General features: G+C 42.9%; 1 pseudogene; it reads left to right on the top strand.

Moving 5' to 3' along the window:
* Positions 1–23,099, top strand: part of LOC127450608 (tubulin-specific chaperone D-like) — a 79,361-nt pseudogene that overhangs the window by 2,048 nt on the left and 54,214 nt on the right.

A 23,099-nucleotide genomic window follows, 5' to 3' on the forward strand; every position in this document is an offset into this window, starting at 1 on the left:
CCAGTAACCATGACGTTCCCTATCTGTCACTCACTCGACGTTGGTGTCGATGTAGTGACACTAGGGGTCCCTATACAAAACGCCACAAGGCTGAACTGTGTTACGTGAACTGGCGGTGTGTGGTGGGCAGACTTGCTGTGTGCCTCATAGCCAGCACACCAGGTCGACACGTAACCTCCCCCAACACAGTTATGAGTGTCGAACGGCCCTTTTTGGGGACAAGTCGACTACCCAGAGATAGAGACAGGCTTAACCCAGTCGTGGCCTCTTTCCCCTTCTCTTTTTCCACTCCCTAAAAAAGAAGGGGGATTATCCAACTGGGCCGCCAGGTCTAGTCGGGGGGTGTCCCTCCCAAGGGGAGGACACCGCGGAGACCACACCTCGCCCCAAGAGAGGGGGGAATATTTAAGTGGAAGAATACATCACATGGTCTTTCCAACCATGTGGAGAGCCTTCAAGGTAGATCCTACCCAATGGGGGAGGAGTTACTACAACATGGAGACTGAGGGGCTCTGCCCAAGGAAGACGCAGTTTGCCAGTAGGGAAACGAACTAGCAGAAGATATAGATCGCATGGGGTTAGCCTTACAGGGAACTGCCACATGCGGAGCACCTACCCCAGAACCGGGCTCTTAGTTAGCGCGTGTACTGGGCCGGCAGCGAGTCTCTCCAAAAACTCGACTGCCACAGGGCTCGGAGGAAGTCAACCAGGGAACAACTTTTGTGAACACTACTGGGAATTAACAGCGCACGTCTTCAGCTCAAAAGGAGGTGGAAGGCGCTATGTGCAAGCGATACACCCGGCCGGCTATCCCGGGCTTATCTGCTTGTGTTGCGTGCCACTACCTGGGACAAAACCGGTTCCACCCGGAGGTTGTAGAACCTTGCAAAGGTGTTGGGTGTTGCCCAGCCCGCTGCTCTGCAATGTCTGTTAGAGAGGCACCTCTGGCCAGGGCCCAAGAAGCCGCTACACCACGGGTAGAATGGGCTCGTAGCCCTACCGGGGGCGGCATGTTTTGGGCGAGATATGCCATAGTTATGGTGTCAATGAGCCAGTGGGCGATCCTCTGCTTGGAGACAGCGCTTCCTTTCCGCTGTGCACCAAAGCAGACAAAGAGCTGCTCAGAGATTCTAAAGCTCTGCGTGCGATCCAAATAGATGCGTAAAGCGCGCACCGGACACAGCAACGACAGGGCTAGGTCTGCCTCCTCCTGGGGCAGCGCTTGCAGGTTCACCACCTGGTCCCTAAAAGGAGTGGTGGGAACCTTGGGCACATAGCCCGGTCGGGGGTCTCAGGATCACGTGAGAATAGCCCGGACCGAACTCCAGGCACGTTTCGCTGACAGAGAACGCTTGCAGGTCACCTACCCTCTTGATGGAAGTGAGCGCAGTCAGGAGGGCAGTCGTCAAGGAGAGTGCCTTAAGCCCGGCTGACTGCAAAACTCAAAGGGAGCTCTCTGTAGACCCTGAAAAACTACAGAGGTCCGATGAGGGAACAAGGCCACTACCTGGAGGGATTCAGTGGCCTGGAGGGATTCAGCCTCCTGGCACCTCTTAGGAACCTGATGATCAGATCATGCTTCCCTAAGGACTTACCGTCGACTGCGTCATGGTGTGCTGCTATGGCAGCAACGTACACCTTCAAGGTGGAAGGGGACAGCCTCCCTTCCAACCTCTCTTGCAGGAAGGAAAGCACTGATCTGACTGCGCACCTCTGGGGGTCTTCCTGATGGGAAGAACACCACTTAGCGAACAGACACCACTTAAAGGCATACAGGCGCCTCGTAGAGGGAGCCCTAGCCTGATTGAACGTGTCTACCACCGCAGGTGGGAGACAGCTTAGGTCTTCCGCGTCCCGTCCAGGGGCCAGACATGGAGATTCCAGAGGTCTGGGCGCGGGTGCCGGATGGTGCCCCTTCCCTGAGAAAGAAGGGCCTTTCTCAGGGGAATTTGCCCGGGGGAGCTGTCACGAGGAGCGTGAGGTCCGAGCACCACGTCTGGGCGGGCCAGTAGGGTGCTTACCAGGACGACCTTCTCCTCGTCCTCCCTGACCTTGCACAGGGTCTGTGCGAGCAGGCTCACTGGGGAAAACGCATGTTTGCGAATGCCAGGGGACCAGCTGTGTGCCAGCGCGTCTATGCCGAGGAAGGCCTTGGTGAGGGCGTACCAGAGCGGGCAGTGGGAGGATTCTTGGGAGGCGAACAGGTGCACCTGTGCCTGACTGAATCGACTCCAAATCAGCTGGACCACTGAAGGTGGAGTCTCCACTCTCCCTTGAGGGTAACCTGTTGTTACGGCGCGTCCGCCGAAGTGTTGAGGTTGCCCGGGATGTGAGTGGCTTGCAGCGACTTGGTGCTGCTAACTCCGTTGGAGGAGACGGCGGGCGAGTTATGACATACAGCGGGAGCGCAGACCGCCTTGGCGGTTGACATATGCTACCGCTGCCGTGCTGTCTGTCCGAACTAGCACGTGCTTGCCCTGGATCAACAGCCGGAACCTCCGCAGGGCGAGCAGAGTTGCCAGTAACTCGAGGCAGTTGATGTGCCAACGCAGCTGCGGACCCGTCTAGAGGCCGGCGGCTGCGTGCCCGTTGCCAACAGCGCCCCAGCCCATTTTGGAGGCGTCTGTCGTGACCACGACGCGCCTGGAGACCAGTTCCAGCGGAACACCTGCTCGTGGAAACGAGAGGTCGGTCCAAGGGCTGAAAAGACGGTGACAGACCGACGTAATGACCACGCGGTGTGTCCCGTGGCGCCATGCCCGTCTCGGGACTCGAGTCTGGAGCCAGTGCTGAAGCGGCCTCATATGCATCAACCCGAGCGGGGTGGCCACCGCCGAGGACGCCATATGCCCCAGGAGCCTCTGAAAATGTTTTAGTGGAACCACTGTTTTCTGTTTGAACGCCTTCAAACAGGCCAGCACCGACTGGGCTCGCTCGTTCATAAGGTGCGCCGTCAAGGAGACCGAGTCCAACTCCAAACCGAGAAAAGAGATGCTCTGAACTGGGAGGAGCTTGCTCTTTTCCCAGCTGACCCGAAGCCCTAGTCGGCTGAGGAGTGAGAGCACCAGGTCCCTGTGTGCGCATAACCCGTCTCGAGAGTGAGCTAGGATTAGCCAGTCGTCGAGACAGTTGAGCATGCGAATGCCCACCTCCCTTAACGGGGCAAGGGCAGCCTCTGCGATCTTCGTAAAGATGCGAGGAGACAGGGACAGGCCGAAAGGGAGGACTTGTACCGATACGCCTGACCCTCGAACGCAAACCGCAGGAAGGGTCTGTGTCGAGGAAGGATCGAGACGTGAAAGTACGCATCCTTCGGGTCTACCGCCGCGAACCAATCTTGATGCCGGACGCTTGCTAGAATGCGTCTTTGCGTCAGCATGTTGAACGGGAGTCTGTGTAAGGCCCGGTTCAGTACTCGCAGGTCCAAGATTGGCCGCAACTCACCGCCTTTATTCGGTACAATGAAGTAGGGGCTGTAAAACCCCTTCTTCATCTCAGCTGGAGGGACAGGTTCTATCGCGTCCTTCCGTAGGAGGGTAGCGATCTCCGCGCAAGGTAGCAGCGTTTCCATCTTTCACCAAGGTGAAGTGGACACCGCTGGACCTGGGCGGATGCCCAGCGAAGTGAATCGTGCAGCTGAGTCGGACGGTCTGGACCAGCCCTCGCGACGGACTGGAAAGCGCAAGCCATGCGTCCGAGTTCCACGCAGGGGGACCAAAGGGACAACGTCATCGGATGTACCGGCGGGTGGGGCCTCGCGGCGGGGCGGAGCTTGAGGTGCCACACCACATCGTGGCTGTGCTGAGTCCGAGGACATCGAAGCACTTACCTGGCTCCTTGTGACCACCCCCGGAACAGCCTGGGACGGGGAGGAAGAGGCCTGTCCTCATGACCCGTGGAGACTGTCACATCGGGGGCGGATTTGTGCCACAGCTGGGCGCTCAGGGCGGGAGACCGCCAATGGAGTGGTGGACGGTGGTCGTGATGCCAGCTGTACACACCGAATATGTGACCCAGGGAACAAGGAAACCACTCTTGCGGAGCTCTTGAGTACTGCAGCCACTTGGGCATGCAGCGCAATTAAATGCAAAAGGTAACAAAAAGAAGATCTGCTTACCAGCTCCAGAGCAGCGGGTTTCGTTGTCCCTGGGTCGCCCGTCTCAGGGGCGCTTCGAAAACCTCCGTGGGTTCTTCGGTGCCGGCTGTGAGACGGGTGGCGTCGGCTTCCTGCGGTGGGCTCCACGCCGGGGCCGGGCCGGAGGGGCGGGCTGCGGCAGAGCTGGTGCAGTCACCGCAGGGGGACGCCCTCGGCGATGAGTAGATGGGGGGATCTTGAGCCACGCCGGGGCAGGACAAGCCGGCTAGCATCCATCTACTGCTCTACCATCGAGAACTGCTGGGCAAAGTCCCCGACGGTGTCGCCGAATAGGCCCGCCTGGAAAATGGGGGCAGCAAGGAATCGTGTCCTGTCGGCCTCACCCATCTCGACCAGGTTGAGCCAAAGGTGGCACTCCTGGACCACTAGTGTGGCCATCGTCCGCCCGGGAGACCGCGCCGTGACCTCCGTCGCTCGGAGAGCGAGGTCGGTCGCCGAGCACAGTTCCTGCATCAATCCCAGGGCGGAACTACCCTCGTGCAGTTCCTTTAGCGCCTTGGCGGACTTGCAGGAGAGCCATGGCGTGCAGGGTGGAGGCGGCTTGTCCAGCAGCACCGTAGGCTTTGACCGTCAGAGACGACGTAAACCTACAGGCCTTGGACGGGGGCTTTGGGCACCCACGCCAGGTGGCGGCGCTCTGCGGGCATAGGTGCACCGCGAGCGCCTTTATCCACCGGGGGATTGCCGAATAACCCTTGGCCGCCCCACCATCGAGGGTAGTGAGAGCGGGGAAGCTGAAAAGATCGGGACCGGGCAGTAAAAGGTGCCTCCTGCGACCTTGTCAGCTCTTCATGCACTTCCGGGAAGAAAGGAACGGGGCGGGGCGTGGCTTTGAGCGGCGCCGCGAGCCCAGGAACCAATCACAGAGCCGCGAGGGTTCAGGGAAGAGCGGTGAAATCCACTCTAACCGACGCTCGCGGCTGTCCGGGAAAGCATGTCGTCATCTCCGCGTCAGCCTGTGACTGGGCGATCGACCCCGAAGGGAGGAGCCCAGCCGAGGCTTCTGACTGGACGAGCCCGCTCTCCGATGCTGCGCTCGAGAGCTCATCACTTTCGCGGGCTCCGAATAAGAGGTCGAACTCGCCGTGAGATGAGCCGGCGGACTCACCCGGAAGCCCGATCGGGGCAGACGAGCGTGCTGGGGAATGGGAGGTCCGCGGAGGGATACCCGGCGGAGGCGGTCCCATTGGGGTCCCCAAATCGCCCCCAGTGCTAGCCACACTGGCCTCAAACCCGTGGGTAAAAGGACCGAGGCGGGAGCCTCTGGGGTGGCTCGATTCCTTACGAAGGCGAGCCGCGACCGCAACATTGCCATGGACACATTCTCGCAATGAGAATGTGACCATCCACGAACGCTGTCTCCGCGTGAGCAGTGCCCAGACACGAAAGACAGTGATCGTGACCGTTAGAAGGCGAGAGATAACGAGCACAACCAGGAATAACACACAATCGGAAAAGCATCTTTAAAAAGACACGTCTTTAAAAAGACGTTCCGTGTGTGCGCTCTTTTAGAGAAATATATACTCTTTTAGAGGGGAAAAATGCTCTTTCAGAAAATATACTCTCTAGTTTTTCTGCCGAAGTGCCCAGGGGCATTCTCTGCAGTGCACCAGTGCAGAGGAGGGAGAAGCCGCTGAAATGCGCCGTCAGATCCAGCAGGTGAATGAACAGTAGTATTCAGCTCAATGAGCATGACCGTTCGGCTCCGAAGAGAAAATCTGAATGAGTGGTTGCATACCAGCTCCTTTTATACCCGTATGTTCGGGGGAGTGGCATGCAAATACCACTCGCCAATTTTCATTGGCCTTTTATCAAAGACCAGAGGTGTCTCGGGCTCCCAAGAGTGACCCCTAGTGTCACTACATCGACACCAACGTCGAGTGAGTGACAGATAGGGAACATATTTCTATTCTGTAGCTTTTGAATAGATTATTGAATAGTTTGAAATGGATAAATACATGATGATGTATTTAAATATTTTAATTTATTTTATTATGTTTTATATTTTACTTTAAATCAATCTGTTTTTATATCACTCTGTCATTTTGTTTATTTGATCTGTAAAGCACTTTGTGTCAACTTCTGTTGTTTTTAAATGTGCTCTATAAATAAAGGCTGACTTGACAAATAAATAGAATTCACAAATAAATAGAATGAGATTTGCAAATAAAAAAATATTTACAAATATATATATATATTTTTAACTCACAAACACAACTCTGTCCAGCATTCATTTGTGAATTGCGTGCATTTATTTGTGGATTGCTTCCTGTGCATTTGTGAATCGCTACACACATTTGTTGATTTTGAAACAAATCTAGCGTCAAGATGTGCACACAAATCTACAAATAGGTGGACTCTATCCATCGTCTACTCAAGCCAATCAGATAATGGCCACATTACTCGGACCAATCATAGCACATTCTATCTTCAATTAATCACGCTTCGTTTTACTATCAGGGCAGGACAAGGGTCACAGCGCTCTCATGAGCATGGAATCAAGCACTTACAGATAAGCTCCAAGGCTGCAAACTTTTAAAGAAACGGACGCCATCAGAGGAATACTGTGGCTTAATGTTTGTATCATATCCTCTTTGTTATAAACATGTGACTGTCATGTTAAATGACAGCTGAAAATTGCCCATTTGTAGAGTGTCCTGATCATTACCTTTATTGCTAACCTGGCTGACTGTATGAGTCTGCTATTTTAACCAAGTTTCTTGAATGAAATGTGTCATCAAAACATTTACTTTCAATGTTTCATGGCAGATCTGAACAGACACACTGCTAGACACTACAAAAGATCAGTAGTACAGATAGTGCCTTTGTAAAACATGAATCATATTAGATGATCTTAGAAGCACAAACCATAAATTAATACCCTATATTACACAGTGTACAAGTGTAATGAAAAGTCTTCGAAGGGCATAGGGATGATCACTTCTGAATGGAACGCACCCTCATTCAAAACAACAGCGGGAGGCGCTTCATTAGCGACTTTAACACGATTAACGTTACTAATATTAACATGATTGTCATAAAATGTGATTATTAAAATGTGGATCATGTTGTTCGGTGGCTGGATGCTCACTAGATGCCTGAAACTAACGGAAATTGAAGTGTTTAGATCTCCGAAATAGCAACCACAAATGAACGCATGAACCCACACATCTTATCTCTAGTAGATGAATGAAATTTATGCCAACTAATTAAAAATTTAAGAGGTAGAGCACTAAAAGTGACAATAGATCTCTCCCATTTTAATGAATGAAGCTGCGTAAGTCATTTACTATTACATTTAGTCATTTAGCAGACACATCTATACAAAACAACTAACAAATTAGGAACACACACAAAAAAAATCCTTACCTTGTCCGCAGGTCACACAGACAGTTTAATTGAACAGCTTAACTGATTATAATAGGAGCGATCCAATATTCCCGATCTCACCACTTAGGAAATAATTATCAGCATGTAAACTACGATACAATTTAATCGCCTCTCTCTCGAGTAGACGCTCAGTATCAACAACACGTCTTGATAAGTCACTTCAGGGAAAATCAGGTTGACGTTCTTTGAGGAAAATATGTTGACTCGAATTCTTTTGTTATTGTTTACATGCTTGAAATGGTCTATAACAAACCCAGACATTATTTTAATATGTACAGTATAATGAATTAACTTGTTTTTAGCAGTTATTTTTTTTATTTTTAAAGTCGGCATGAAACGGAAGTTGCAACCGACATTATTTCCTTATTTTGACGCATTTCCAAATGAAACGTCTTAACGAACAGTGCTGGGTAGGAACGGATTACATATTTTCAGGGTTACGTAATCAGATTACAAAAATCAACTACATGTAATTGGATTAAATTACATTTTTAAATACTTGTAATCAGACTACAGTTACTTTTTTATAGATTATATGATTACATATTAACAAGGCAACGGCAGTAAATTGTTAATAATTTATTGATCATCCTAATCATTCTCTTTTTTCAATCTTTTACATTTTTCATTCTTAACCAGCACACCGCTGATTCACGCTCGGTAATTCTTCGAGTGTTTTTGGAAGAGAGGGGAAGAGTTGTGTGTATTGCAATCAGAACTGATACTCGCTACTAGCCAGCCAGGTGAAGATGGAGTGGTCTACCTCCAGTGGCATTTAATTAACCACTGGATCTATAGAGATCATTTCATTTTTAAGAATGAAATTACATTAATGTTTGCAGCTGACACATAGAACTTAATTGCTTCAAAGGATCTAGTGCAGTGGTTCTCAACCTTTTTTTTATGAACGCCTCCCTACTTCATTCCTTTAACACCCCCTTAACACAAATTATGTGACATAATTTGAAAGCGGAGACATTGTTGTACCAAAAAAAGAAAAAAAAAAAACATAAAACACACAAAACTCAATATTTGTGTTATTTGCTTAAGTTTTGTTAATAAATTCAGCAAGCTTATGCATCATGAATGTGAGACCAAACCTTGCGTTTCTTGAATTCAAGCAGATGGAGGGCTATATCTGAGGCCTATAAAATGAAAATGTGAAGACAGAAATAAATAATAATTAATTAATGAATGAATTTTATAGTTTTAACAGTGGTATTTGTAACAAGACCATAGTAAACACATGGAAGCATGGATCATCTTCACTACCGTGGTTAGATGTAAAATGATTTCTATAAAACAAACTATGGCATTTTTGTAATTACAAAGAGTAGATCTACTCTAAACACATGTAAAAACAATAAATACAAAATATAAACATTTAAAAGTTGTAACAAAAATGTTTTATATTTCCGCACTCCCCTAATGTAGTCTATGACAAATTTAATAGAGCTGAATTAGCGATATGATAATATTTATTATCAATCTATTTCTGCCTAAAGTACAGTTAGTGTTACTAGTAAATTCAAGGGTGGTGATGTGGAATTCTGTGCCGAATTCAAATGGTTTCCGTGTCTCGTGCCTTGCTTCTCAGTGATTCTCGCAAAGCTGCGCATTTAAGAGCTCGAGACCGGTCTGCAAGTAAAAATGCACCTTCTTTGCCCTGTGCTGCTCTGTCCAATGAGCCGTATCCATCCACAGAGCCATACAGGTGCATTAGCAGAGGTTGTGACTTCGCCTGTGTATTTGACGCTGCTAAACCAGATACTTCAGATGTGTCGCTAGACTTCAAAATCAGATGAACTGCGGTACAAATGCATACTAACCTGTATAATTGAGAACCAACTGATATACTCCAAGTCTAGATAAATGTTTTAATGCAGAGAGGAACTTGACGATAGATTTGATTATTATGACTGATAAACGCTCCCCATTTGTAACCTAACACCCCCCTCTCAACAAATTTGCTCTTAGCTCCCCCTGGCATCCTTTGAACGCCCCCTGGGGGGGCGGTACCTCCCCCGTTGAGAACCCCTGATCTAGTGGATGCCATCTCTAATGGTCCTGCCCACATGGTACACAATAAATCAACTGCAAAATGAATGTTGCTAATGTTTTATGCGCTTAAAATTAACTTGATGTCTCAGTGTTTTGAACTATAAACTTTTGCAATGCACTATCATTGCTGTTGGATTTAATGTTTATTTCATCCATGTAATGTTTAATGCACTTTTTAAAAATGTCATAAGGAGCTCTTTTTGTGAGGCCTTTTTTGTTAGTAATTAAAAGTGGAACACATTTTCTTCCTCTTTGAACTTTTATATTAAAAATATTATCCAACTCAAATGCATGTGACATAAAATAAAATAGAATTAGGTTAAAAGAAATCCAAGAGTATTCCAAAAGTAATCAGATTATATTACCCCATAAAATGTAATCTACAAGATTATGTTACTGACTGCAATTTTTGTCATGTAATTTGTTGTCAAACCTGATTACAATTCACAAGTAATCCGCCCTGCACTGTTAACGAATAAGAAAAAAATGTAGGGCGGGGACTTGAGTTTATCCATCAGTTGTTGACTGGATTGTGAAAAGTGGGCTTTTTATAGTGGAATGAAGGAGGCAGAGCTGAATGTGAGTTTACAGTCAACAAACCCCTTCCCCTGGGTAGATCAGCAACTATTGACGCTGACTACCACCCCTGAAGTCGCGAGTTCGAATCCAGGGCATGCTGAGTGACTCCAGCCAGGTCTCCTAAGCAACCAAATTGGCCCGGTTGCTAGGGAGGGTAAAGTCACATGGGGTAACCTCCTTGTGGTTGCAATTAGAGGTTCTCGCTCTCAATGGGGCACATGGTAAATTTGCTAAGTAGCATGAGCCTCCACATTTTTATGGATTGGACTCAAGATGGCGCCGAGTATGGCTACTGCATTGCGAGCTCCGACACAACATTGCAGTTTTTTGTTTGTTTTGTTTACAATTCTTATGTTTTTTGCTTGGATGTTGTCTGCCTTATTGTCTACGACAGACAAACACTTTTGAACATTGGTTCTGCAATTGCACACTGTAAACCGGACTTCAAATTCCTAAATGCCAGCCCGCTGTTTACAAACACGACAGCGGAGCCCTTTGTCTGGGCAGCCCGGCCGCAGAAACGTAGCCAGAAAAGGGGAAGGAGAGCCGGCGTTCTCATCAGTGCAAATCGACCCCCACTACCCAGTATTCTACCAGCAAATGTTCAGTCTCTGGACAACAAGCTCTGCGAGCTGAGAGCACGGATCTCTTTCCAACGAGAGACGAGGGACTGCTGCATTATCTGCCTCACAGAAACGTGGATGTCTGCTGAGATTCCAGATTCAGCCATCAAACCCGCGGGGTTCTCTGTGCACCGAGCAGACAGAGTGAAAGACCTCTCAGGTAAAAGCAGAGGTGGTGGTGTATGTTTTATGATCAACAAATCCTGGTGTGATCAGAAGAACGTACATTCTATCAAGTCTTTCTGCTCTCCTGATCTGGAATTTCTCATGCTTCTGTGTCAGCCATTCTGGCTACCGAGGGAATAAAAACTCCGCCGTGAACACCGATGCCTCTCTCCCGGATGAGCTAAATAATTTTTATGCTCGTTTCGAGGGAAATAACACCGCCCTCACAGAGAGCTCTCGCGGCCGAAGCTACAGAGGTTAGTTCACTCTCCATCTCTGTAGCGGATGTAACCCGATCCTTCCGACGGGTGAATATCCATAAAGAAGTCATCAGAGCATGCGCGAACCAACTGGCTGGTGTTTTTACGGACATTTTCAACCTTTCCCTCTCCTTGTCTGTGGTCCCCAAATGCTTTAAAACGTCCACCATTGTGCCTGTACCAAAGCAATCCAAAATCACTTGCTTAAATGACTGGCGTCTTGTTGCTCTGACCCCCATCATCAGCAAATGCTCTGAGAGACTAATCAGAGATTACATCTGCTCTGTGCTGCCTCCCTCACTGGACCCATTGCAGTTTGCTTACCGCAACAACCGCTCCACTGATGATACCATTGCATCTACACTACACAGTGCTCTCTCCCACCTGGAAAAAGGAACACTTATGTGAGAATGCTGTTTGTATACTACAGCTCAGCATTCAACACCATAGTGCCCTCCAAGCTTGATGTGAAACTCCGGGCTCTGGTCTTAAACAGCTCACTGTGCAGCTGGATCCTGGACTTCCTGTCAAGCAGACACCAGGTGGATAGAATGGGCAGCAACATCTCCTCATCACTGACCCTCAACACTGGAGCCCCACAGGGCTGTGTTCTCAGCCCACTCCTGTATTCCCTGTACACACATGACTGTGTGGCAACACACAGCTCCAATGCCATCATTAAGTTTGCTGATGATACGACGGTGGTAGGTCTGATCACTGACAATGATGAAACAGCCTACAGAGAGGAGGTGCACACTCTGACATGCTGGTGTCAGGATCACAACCTCTCCCTCAACGTCAGCAAGACAAAGGAGCTTGTGGTGGACTTCAGGCGAAAAGACAGAGAACACAGCCCCATCACCATCAATGGAGCACCAGTGGAGAGAGTCAGCAGCTTCAAGTTCCTCGGTGTCCACATCACTGAGGAACTCACATGGTCCGTCCACACTGAGGCCATTGTGAAGAAGGCTCACCAGCGCCTCTTCTTCCCGAGATGGCTGAGGAAGTTTGGAATGAACCACCACATCCTCACACGTTTCTATACCAGCACTGTAGAGAGAATCCTGACTGGCTGCATCACTGCCTGGTACAGCAACAGCACTGCACTCAACCGCAAAGCCCTGCAAAGGGTGGTGCAAACTGCCAGACACATCATCGGAGGTGAGCTTCCCTCCCTCCAGGACATATATAACAGGCGGTGTGTGAAAAAAGCTCGGAGGATCATCAGAGACTCCAGCCACCCGAGCCATGGGCTGCTCTCACTGCTACCATCAGGCAGGTGGTATTGCAGCATCAGGACCCCCACCAGCTGACTTCATGACAGCTTCTTCCCCCAAGCAATCAGACTTTTGAACTCTTGATCTCTCACGATCAACATACATCAGCACTGCACTTTATTAATCTTATTATCTCACACTGGACTGTCATAAATTATATTCTCTCTTAACAACACACTGGCAACTGACTATCAACTGACAGCCTGAATGTCAATACAGTACAATACAACCTACTGTATATTTTATATATACTATATATACTATTTTTATTGTATATTGTGTATTCTATATTGTAAGTGTATTCTATATTGTGTGTATTGTATACTGTACATTGTATATTATTATTTGTATACTGTGTTGTGTGTAATTATGTGTATATTAGATATGTAAATTGTGATGTGTAAATCTGATGTTTATTGTAAATTGGTATATGTCTCATCACTGTCATGGCTGCTATGTTGCTCGGAACTGCACCCAAGACTTTCACCTACTATTGCACTTGTGTATATGGTTGTGTGACAATAAGTGATTTTATTTTATTTTATTTGGCATGCTGTGAAATAGCACCGTCTCCGCGGTGTCATTCACAGCAAGCCACGTGATAAAATGCACGGATTGACTGTCTCAGAAGTGGAGGCAACTGAGACTTGTCCTCTGCCACCCAGATTGAGGTGAGTAACTGTGCCACCACGAGGACCTACTAAGTAGTGGGAACTGGGCATTCCAAATTGGGAGAAAAGGGGGTAACATTTTTTTTTAAAATAAATAAATAAAAAAACCACCTCTTCCACCGTGCTGTTTGTGCCAGAGCTGGTTACTAGGGAAATTGATCAGTGATTTCAACACGCTAATTATCTAACCGACAACAAAGCTTTGGTGGCTGAAACCTAGAGGAAACTTTCACATATATATATATATATATATATATATATATATATATATATACATATATCAGGACTCCACACTGCAACTAAATGGTTGCATTTTGTGACCGTTTTTCCTACCAATGCGACTAAGTTTTGTAATAGGTCGCACTGGTGCGACTTCAGTGTTGGCCAACTCTCCGTCTCTCCTTCCCTCTCATTTTAAGCGCTGCCATTTTCTGTAAAGAATGTCAACCGGCAAGCACATCACCCTGATCAATGGACAGAGCAGCGCGAGCGCAGAGCAGATCTTGACCATGTGTTGTACACTGGAGACATTTATTATTTTTTTCCTCAGTTGAAGTTGTCTCTTTAACCTAAAATCAAATGCCAAAATTATTTTAATATTTTTAACTGAAATTATCACAAAGGGATGACAGACTTCACATGTTGAATCTGTGACCGCAGAGACCTAAACATTGTTTGTTTAAAATATGAAAAAATAAGGAACTTTCTAGACCACGTGTCCTACTGTTGCATCCACCATGAGCAGAAGTGGGAAAAGGTTACTCAAGAGTTACAGCTGACCATGACAATGTCTGATTTATTCAGGATTATAAAAAAAAAAAAAAAATTGATGGAGTTGACACAAATTGAAGACACATTGATAGGCAGTTTTTTTATTTATTTTTTTATGGAAAATATAATTTAAACCAATTGCTTTAAGACTACACAGGAAGCACGGCTTTCATTAAAATTGCACAATGACATGTTTATCAAATTGCATATTATCTCTCTAGAATTCAGATAATTATTTTCCCAGTTCAATATTTTAGGTAACAAAAGTGTCCAATAGCAAACAACACTTTTGCGATGTTTGTTCGTTGATGTTATCTGCATGATTATGTCTGTCGGAGTTCATGGATGCACGGCCCATAGAACCTCATTGAAACCGTCCTTCAATGGGAGTCTAAGGCACATACATGTCCAATTGAGTTCAGTGGAGCAAAAAAACGATTTTCATTGGACAAGAGGCTCTAAATGCATCATTTTGGTTTCTGTCCGGACGTCATGCGTCTCTGGGAGTCTACAGGAGCTTCATGAGTGCTGTTTGCATAATTGAAATTGTATGGTTGTTGAATGGACAGTGGGCTTGCAATCAATGTTAGTTTATCCCACCTGGAAGCTAAGCTTATCTTTATGACGACTGGTCGAGCTCTCAAACGGGCTAAACCATGTAACAAACAGCCAATTATTGAAATGGTGATGTACGTGAGTGACAGCATTTCGAATGAAAACACAATCACTGTCATTCTGTAGTGCAGAGTGATCGGCAGTGCAGAAGCTGGTTGCTGTTTATATAACACAATTCATACAGTGATTATTAATTTGCACTTTTGCCATTGGCATATGTATATGTTGTAAATAAAATTGTAAATATAAGTTTCTGTATTATTTAGAATTTTTGTTCACTAAGTTCACTAGTTAATTTTAGAGTTTGTGTGTGTGTGTGTGTGTGTGTGTGTGTGTGTGTGTGTGAGTTGGCAACATAGCTGTTTTTGGGGGCAAAATGGCAAACACTACTAATTTCATTATTCTCTGTTTTACATTTATTTTTATTTATTTTATAGTTTGGTTTCTTAAATGTGTAGTCTGCTCTTGCAAAGTGATTGGCATTACAGAAGAAGTTGGTTGAGGTTTAACACAATCATTTAGTAATAATTAAATAAATAAGTAATAATAATAATAATAATAATAATAATAATAAATAAATAAATAAATAAATAAATAGATAGATAGATAGATAAACTAAATATATGGCTACCCTATAGTGCTAAAATAGTGTCTTCTCCAGATTACATATGCTGATGCCAATAATGGCATTAATGCATCTTTATGTCTGATAGCTTATTACAAAATTAGAAGATAATTATAAAAACTCAAAATTCATAGAATCTGTACTGTAGTGCTTCTACAAATCTTCATTTGTGTTCAGCAGAAGAAAGAAAGTCATACACATCTGGGATGGCATGAGGGTGAGAAAATGAGAGCATTTAAAATTTATTTTGTGATCTTTCCCTTTAATTTGATGCAGAAAGAAGTCATATGGGTTTGGGACAGCATGGTTGTGAATGATGACAATTTCCATAATTAACAATAAAATTAATATATTTTTTATAATTATTAATAATAATTATCATTCTGTAAAGCATGTTAAATGTGTATCATGTACTAGAATATAGGAGAGCAAACATCTATTAAGTTATATGTGAAAGTAACTAGTTACTCACTACTTTAGTATTCTTTTTATTGGATACTTTCTTACTCTTACTCGAGTAATTTTCAACATTATTACTTTTACTTCTACTAATAGATTACTTCATATTTGTTTTTATTTTTTTTTAAATAATTGCACTTTTACTTGAGTAAAGTTTTTGGCTACTCTACCCACCTCTGGACACACATGACCTAATCACCTGTGACACAATTACAAAGTTGCACTTTTAAGCGCAGCTGGTATTAATCAACTAAATTGCTGTATAAAGTTGTTTATAGAGTTATTATAAAAGAGAAATGGCTTAAATTAATGTTTTTTTAAAAAATACAAAGGAGTGTATCTTACAAAAACTATAATATTTCAATGGTTGTTTCCATTTCATGCGCATTATGGACAAAATGTATTACAAACAACCTCTCTTCTAAAGAAAGAATATGGCTTGGACTTCAGAATTTTACACTTGTGCTCATCTTCTAACAACAAGACTTCAGAAGTCATAACAACATTTCCAGTAAAGGAAAATAGTGAGCAATGATGTTCCCTAGTTAAGTGCATTCTTGAAATTTTTAGGGAGTAACCATTTCAGTGGACTGGAACAACTGGCTACACTTTAGAGTACTTAATAGCTAACTATATACAGGAATTAATGCAAGACAAATGAGTAGTAATTTTGCAAATAGGACAGCCATCTACTGATCAGTGCCATCTACTGGTCATGAAATCTCATAAAGTTGCTATTAATACACTGATACTTAATGAAGATGTTTATTCTTCCCCAGATTACCTCAGTTGAAGTGACTCTCTCAGATGGCCGAAAAAGGACATCTGGCCAAGAACGAGGAGTGAAAATGGAAGAATTTCTGTTTGATGAGAATGATAAAATCCTTGATGTAATACTGTGGCCAGATATTAATACAATCCGATTTGGGGTGTTGGAAATCATGGCTGCGAAGGGGAACGAAACCACAACATTCTCTGCCAAGTGTACTTACCTTTGTGAGCATAAGAGGACCGATGTGAAGACAGGAAATTGTTACGCATTTTAGGGAGATGTGGAAGTGACGATGATGCTCTGGGCCATTACTTTTAGAGGTCTTGCCTCTAATCCTATACTCTAAACATGCATGTTCTGAAGTGAATATATAAATCAAGTATTGAGTAAAAGTATCAAATATAAAAAAAAAAAAATCTGTAATATTTTACTTTGTATTCTCATAACAATCAGAACATTATACTGCTTTTGATATTTAGGTAAATGGATCAAAAATAAACAAAAAATAAATAAATGACCAGTGAAAAGTGCCAAATCTACAAGTAAATCAATAAATAATTGTTTTGGGGTGTTCAACAAATGTACCTTTTACTGTTTTACTCATCATTTATGTCCATCTTTATATTTCATTTTTTATCTTCTGGTCTATTTTATTTAGCTGCAAAAAAATGTGGAAGTGCAAAAATCTTGATGTACTTGTAGAATGACAATAATGAGCTTAACTTAAATAGGTGCAATACAACTCTCTCTTGCTATTTTTTTTTTGTTTTTTTTTTTTTTTTTTACTTTTTTCAGATTAAAATTTTTTTGGTTGATTCTCAAACATAACACAGCACAAAGCTAAATATACATGCTCAGAGTCAACCATTATCTCCCTTAACCCCCATTAATTGGCTATCCCCCTCCCAGTCCCCAACCCCCAACAAACATTCCCGTGGTCCACGCCTGAGTATACACATATAAACATGAAGAGAGAGAGAAAGAGAGAGAGAGAGAGAGAGAGAGAGAGAGAAAAGGGTTTCTATCCACATGGCCCTCGCCGAGAGCCTTCCAGAAAGATCATGTATTTGTCCCATTTCTTACCATATGCATCTAATCTGCCAAGCTGTTTATATGACATCTTTTCGAATGCCGCCACCCTGCCCAATTCGGTGAACCATTCTTGAAATGAGGGAGCGGCAATTGACTTCCATCTTCTAAGAATTATTTGTCTGCCAATCATTACACTAGATTGGACCCAGCATTTGTATATTTGTCACCAACTTTAATAACAGCCCCATAACCCAATCTACATAGTCTGAGGCAGAATTAAATTTGAATATCTAAAACCTCACAGATAATATTCTGGACTCTTACCCAGAATTCTTGAATCTTAGTGCAGAACCACATATCATGGGCTACTGTATGTCTCCATCCTCCAACTGACATTGCCAGCAGGTAGGTGTGTCTTTTAAACCAAGCCTAAACAATCTAGGGGGAGTCCAGCAGAAATTATGCAAAATCTTAAACGAATAAGGCATACACCTGCATCCCTAGACATAGTTTTAACATTTTGTAAAATTCTTTCCCACTCCTCATCCTGCAATACCAAGTTCAAATCTCTTTCCCATAACCTCTTAAGAGCTGTTAAGGCCCCATCACCAAGACTCTGAATCAACAAGGAGTAATACACTGAAGCTTCATGGCCCTTTCTAAAGGCTGTGAGCACCATAAAAAAGAGTGTCTGCAGCTTTTGGGGGGGGGGGGGGGGTGTACTACCACCAAACATAGTACAAAGTAAATGGCGCAACTATAAATACCTGAAAAATTGAGACCTACAAATCCCAAATTGCTGTGTTATATTTTCAAATGATCTCAATGCTCTGTTTTCATAAAGGTGTAGCAACACCCCTCTCCATCCAATCTTTCCAGCAAAAGGGGGACTTGTTAATACACAATTTGGGGTTCAGCCATATGCTTGAGGAAACATGCAGGTAAGTATCAAAACTGAACATACAAGAAACATTTGTCCATACTGAATGTAAGTGTTAAATAATGGGATGCATTTTTACTTCTCTAAGCAATTTAATAGAAAGACTTTGCAATGGTGAAATTGGGGCAAGGACAGCTTGTTCAATATTATACCAGGGAGGGGCTCTCTCAGGTGGAAGAGACCAAAGAGCCAAGTGTCTAAGATTAAAAGCAAAGTACTAAAACAAAATTTTGGGGAGGCCTATATCAATTGGTCTATGTAACTTAATGAAATGTAACCGAGGTCGTTTACCATTCCAAATAAAAAACGTAGATATTTTATCAAATTGTTTAAAATAAAAAAGAGGAAGTTCTAGAGGGAGAGACTGTAGTAAATAATTGAATTTGGGGATACAATTCATTTTTATTACATTGACCTTCCCAGCCATAGACAAATGTAGTGAAGCCCACCTATCAACATAACAAAATGCCTAAATACCTAATGCCTTGCTTGGGCCATTGAAAGGCGCCAGGTTGGAAAACTGTGGTGGGGAAATATGCTGTCAGAGCAAGAGCTTCCGATTTAGACCAATTCACACTGTATCCTGAAAATTTGGAGAAAGAATGAATAATTCTGTGGAGGCTAGGCATAGATCTTCTAGTGTTGGAGGCTAATAATAATGTCATCTGCATAGAGTAAACGTTTATGCATCACACCTTCTGCTACAATACCAGGAATATTATCCTTTTATCTTATTGTGGCTGCTAATGGTTCCAGGGCAAGACAGAACAGCTTTGTAGGGTTCCCCTACAAAGACAAAAATAATCTGAAATTAATCCATTAGTTTGCACTGCCACTAACAGATGTTTATAGAGTAACTTAATCCACCCAATAAAAGTGTTCCCAAACCCATACATTTCCAAAATCTTAAAATGATAGTCCCATTCCTCGGTGTCAAGTGAGATGGCAGCAATCGGGGTCTGATCATTTGCTACTGACCACATAATATTTATAAAATGTCTAATATTATCAGAAAAACTATGACCACAAATAAACCCCACTTGATCTATATGTATGAGAGATGTAATTACTCTGCTTAATTGATTAGCCAGAATTTTTGTCAATATTTTTATATCTAACTGGATCAGTGAAATTGGACAATAACTTTATCTTTTTTAATAATGAGACTGATCAGGGCTTGCGTCATGGTTGGTGGTAGTTCACCTTTCTTTAATGACTCTGTGTAAACTTCTAACATAAGTGGAGCCAGTTCTGTGACATAAGATCTAAAACAACTGTGGCAAAACCATCTGGCCCTGGTGGTTTACCTGTTGGCAAGGCTTTAATTACCTCAACAAGCTCCTCCAAAATAATTTTTGAGTCAAGAAAGTCTTTTTGATCATTCATCAATTTAGGAAGTTCTAACGGCTCTACAAAGTTTCTAATATCCTTATCGGTAGTCGAAGACATGGAACTATAAAGATAGAAATAGAATTATTTAAAGGCTTTATTAATATCTGTGGCAGAGGTAGATATATTGCCTCCAGAAGACTTCACTGAAGGAATGGTGAAAAAATATCTCTCTCTGTTTTATGTATCTGGCAAGAAGTTTCCCTGCCTTGTCTTCCAACTCTTGTCTTGCCCTGAATAAGCAAACTCTACCTTCTGTGCCAGAACAATATTGTACCTATATTTAAGCTGAATCAACTCTCTAAGACCATTGTATGACATTCGGCGCTTCAGCTCTTTTTCAGCACTTTAAAACTTTTTTCAAATTCCATGAATTTCTGTGCTTTGATCTTTTTTAATGAGTGAGGCATATTGTATGATCCGACCCCAAAGAACTGCCTTAAGTGCCTCCCATGCCACGCCCACAGAGGACACTGAGGACCTATTTTGAATTCTTCGACATCCTACACTACCCACGCAGTTTAACAATCAAAACTAAATCAGTTCTCATTGAGTTATGTTGGTTGAAAGGATAATTGTAGCAAAGTGTAGCGGAGAACACCACTACGCTGCTTCCACTCGCATAGCGCCACTTGACTCCTTTTTCTTTTACTGTGTATTACTGTGTATTTCAAATGATAATCTATTTTAATTGCAAGCTGTTGCTCACAAAGTTAGCAGGTAGAAAAAGAAGCCCCGTTAAACATATGAAAATAACAAAGGGAGTGAGAGAAATCCTATCATTTTGCTCGGACTCTCAGTTGGTCTTGGGTTCTGAAGGACTCCATGCCAAGGGCACATGTGTTTGTTGTGCAGTGTTACAACCCTGGCTGTTGAGGCCTGTCCTGCAGTGGCAGTGCGGGGCAATCGTTATCTGTTGGGGGTCATTGATTTGTTTAATCCGGTTTTTTTTTTCAGTTGTTTAGGGGCTCTCTCTCTGTCTCTGGGGTCGGATCTCCTCTCTTGGAGAGTAGCAACTTTTATTTACTTACATGCCTTTGCATCTACATATGATTTCTTTGTTTTTCGGCATACAATCCCTTGACACTTTTGATTTACTGTATTGTACTGAATAAAAAAAATTAACAAAAGAAAAATTCCTTTATTTGATTGTCATTATATTGTGTGTGTGGCTCCACTTTATATTGCAGTCAGTCTGTCTGTCTGTCTATTTTCTCTGTCTATGTTTTACTCTCTATTTTTTTCTGTCAGATTATCTATCTGTCTGTCTGTCAATCTATCTATCTACTCTATCATATCTATCTATCTATCAGATTATCTATCTATCTATCTATCTATCTATCTATCTGTCTGTCTGTCTGTCTGTCTGTCTGTCTGTCTGTCTGTTTGCCTGTCTGTCTGTCTGTCTATCTGTCTGTCTATTTCTCAGTCTATCTATATGTCTGTCTGTCTGTCTGTTTTTTTCTGTCAATGTTTTACTCTTTCTATTTTTTTCTGTTAGATTATCTCTTTTTCTGTCAATTATCTATCTATCTATCTATCTATCTATCTATCTATCTATCTATCTATCTATCTATCTATCTATCTGTCTGTCTGTCTGTCTGTTTTTTCTGTCTATGTTTTACTCTAATATTTTTTTCTGTCAGATTATCTATCTATCTATCTATCTATCTATCTATCTATCTATCTATCTATCTATCTATCTGTCTATCTGTCTGTCTGTCTGTCTGTTTATTCTGTCTATGTTTTACTCTTTAATATTTTTTTCTGTCAGATTATCTATCTATCTATCTATCTATCTATCTATCTATCATCTATCTATCTATCTATCTATCTATCTATCTATCTATCTGTCTGTCTGTCTGTCTGTTTGTCTGTCTGTCTGTCTGTTTTTTCTGTCTATGTTTTACTCTTTAATATCTGTCTGTCTGTCTGTATGTATGTCTGTCTGTCTTTTATGCTTATGTTTTACTCTTTTTCAATTTTTTCTGTCAGATTATCTATCTATCTATCTATCTATCTATCTATCTGTCTGTCTGTCTGTCTGTCTGTCTATCTGTCTGTTTCTCCATTTGTCTGTCAATGTCCATCCATCCCACCTATATAAGAATTTAGGAAAGTACATTTGTGTTCTGATTAACTTTTGCAGTTATCTTGGATCGCTACCAGGAGCAGCCACATCTTCTAGACCCTCATCTAGGTAAGAGTATTTCCAGTCACTGAAACTAGACGACCAGTGTCATGGATGTGAGATTTGATCTCAGCGATTGCATGTCATTAGTTTAGCTGTATTTGTTGTGCAGAGTGGATGCTGGGCATGCTCTTGGAGATGATCCGCAGTGAGAAGTCACCACCTCTTCTGGTCCGTTTTAAATTCCACTATATCACCTCAAAGGCAAGCCAGTACACATCTCTCCAAGTTTGACTGATAATGTCTCTGCAGGCATACAGTGGGGGGATTTTAGTTTTTTATCTGTAATTTTGTGATTTTGTAGATCAGAGGATACAAAATCTTCATGCAGCTCTTCCTCCATGAGGTGTCAGATGTTCAGCCGGTTCTGGACCTTTTATGCAGACAGGACCCGAAAGACACTGAGGTGAGTTAGTCCCTCTGTTTCATAACTGCTCATGGGCTATGTAATGAGCCCCATTACACTGCAAGACATAAGCATGCATGCTTAATTAGTTTCTAGAGTTCTTAAAGGGGTCAAATCATACATTTTTATTATTATCGGGATCATTATTATTTGTATTGACCCATCCACTTTTCACTTTTTTACTTTTACTTTTATTGTCACACAACCATATACACAAGTGCAATAGTAGGTGAAAGTCTTGGGTGCAGTTCCGAGCAACATAGCAGTCATGACAGTGATGAGACATATACCAATTTACAATAAACATCAGATTTACACAACACAATTTACATATCTAATATACACATAATTACACAACACAATATACAAATAATAATATACAATATACAGTATACAATACACACAACATAGAATACACATACACACAATATAGAATACACATTATACAATAAAAATAGTATATATATATATATATATATATATATATATATATATATATAGTATATATAAAATATACAGTAGGTTGAATTGTACTGTATTGACATTCAGGCTGTCGGCTGATAGTCAGTTGCCAGTGTGTTGTTAAGAGAGAATATAATTTATGACAGTCCAGTGTGAGATAATAAGATTAATAAAGTGCCGTGCTGATGTATATTGATCGTGAGAGATCGAGTTCAAAAGTCTGATTGCTTGGGGGAAGAAGCTGTCATGAAGTCA

The sequence above is a fragment of the Myxocyprinus asiaticus genome, chromosome 13, assembly GCF_019703515.2.
Source record: "Myxocyprinus asiaticus isolate MX2 ecotype Aquarium Trade chromosome 13, UBuf_Myxa_2, whole genome shotgun sequence".
Lineage (NCBI taxonomy): Eukaryota > Metazoa > Chordata > Actinopteri > Cypriniformes > Catostomidae > Myxocyprinus > Myxocyprinus asiaticus.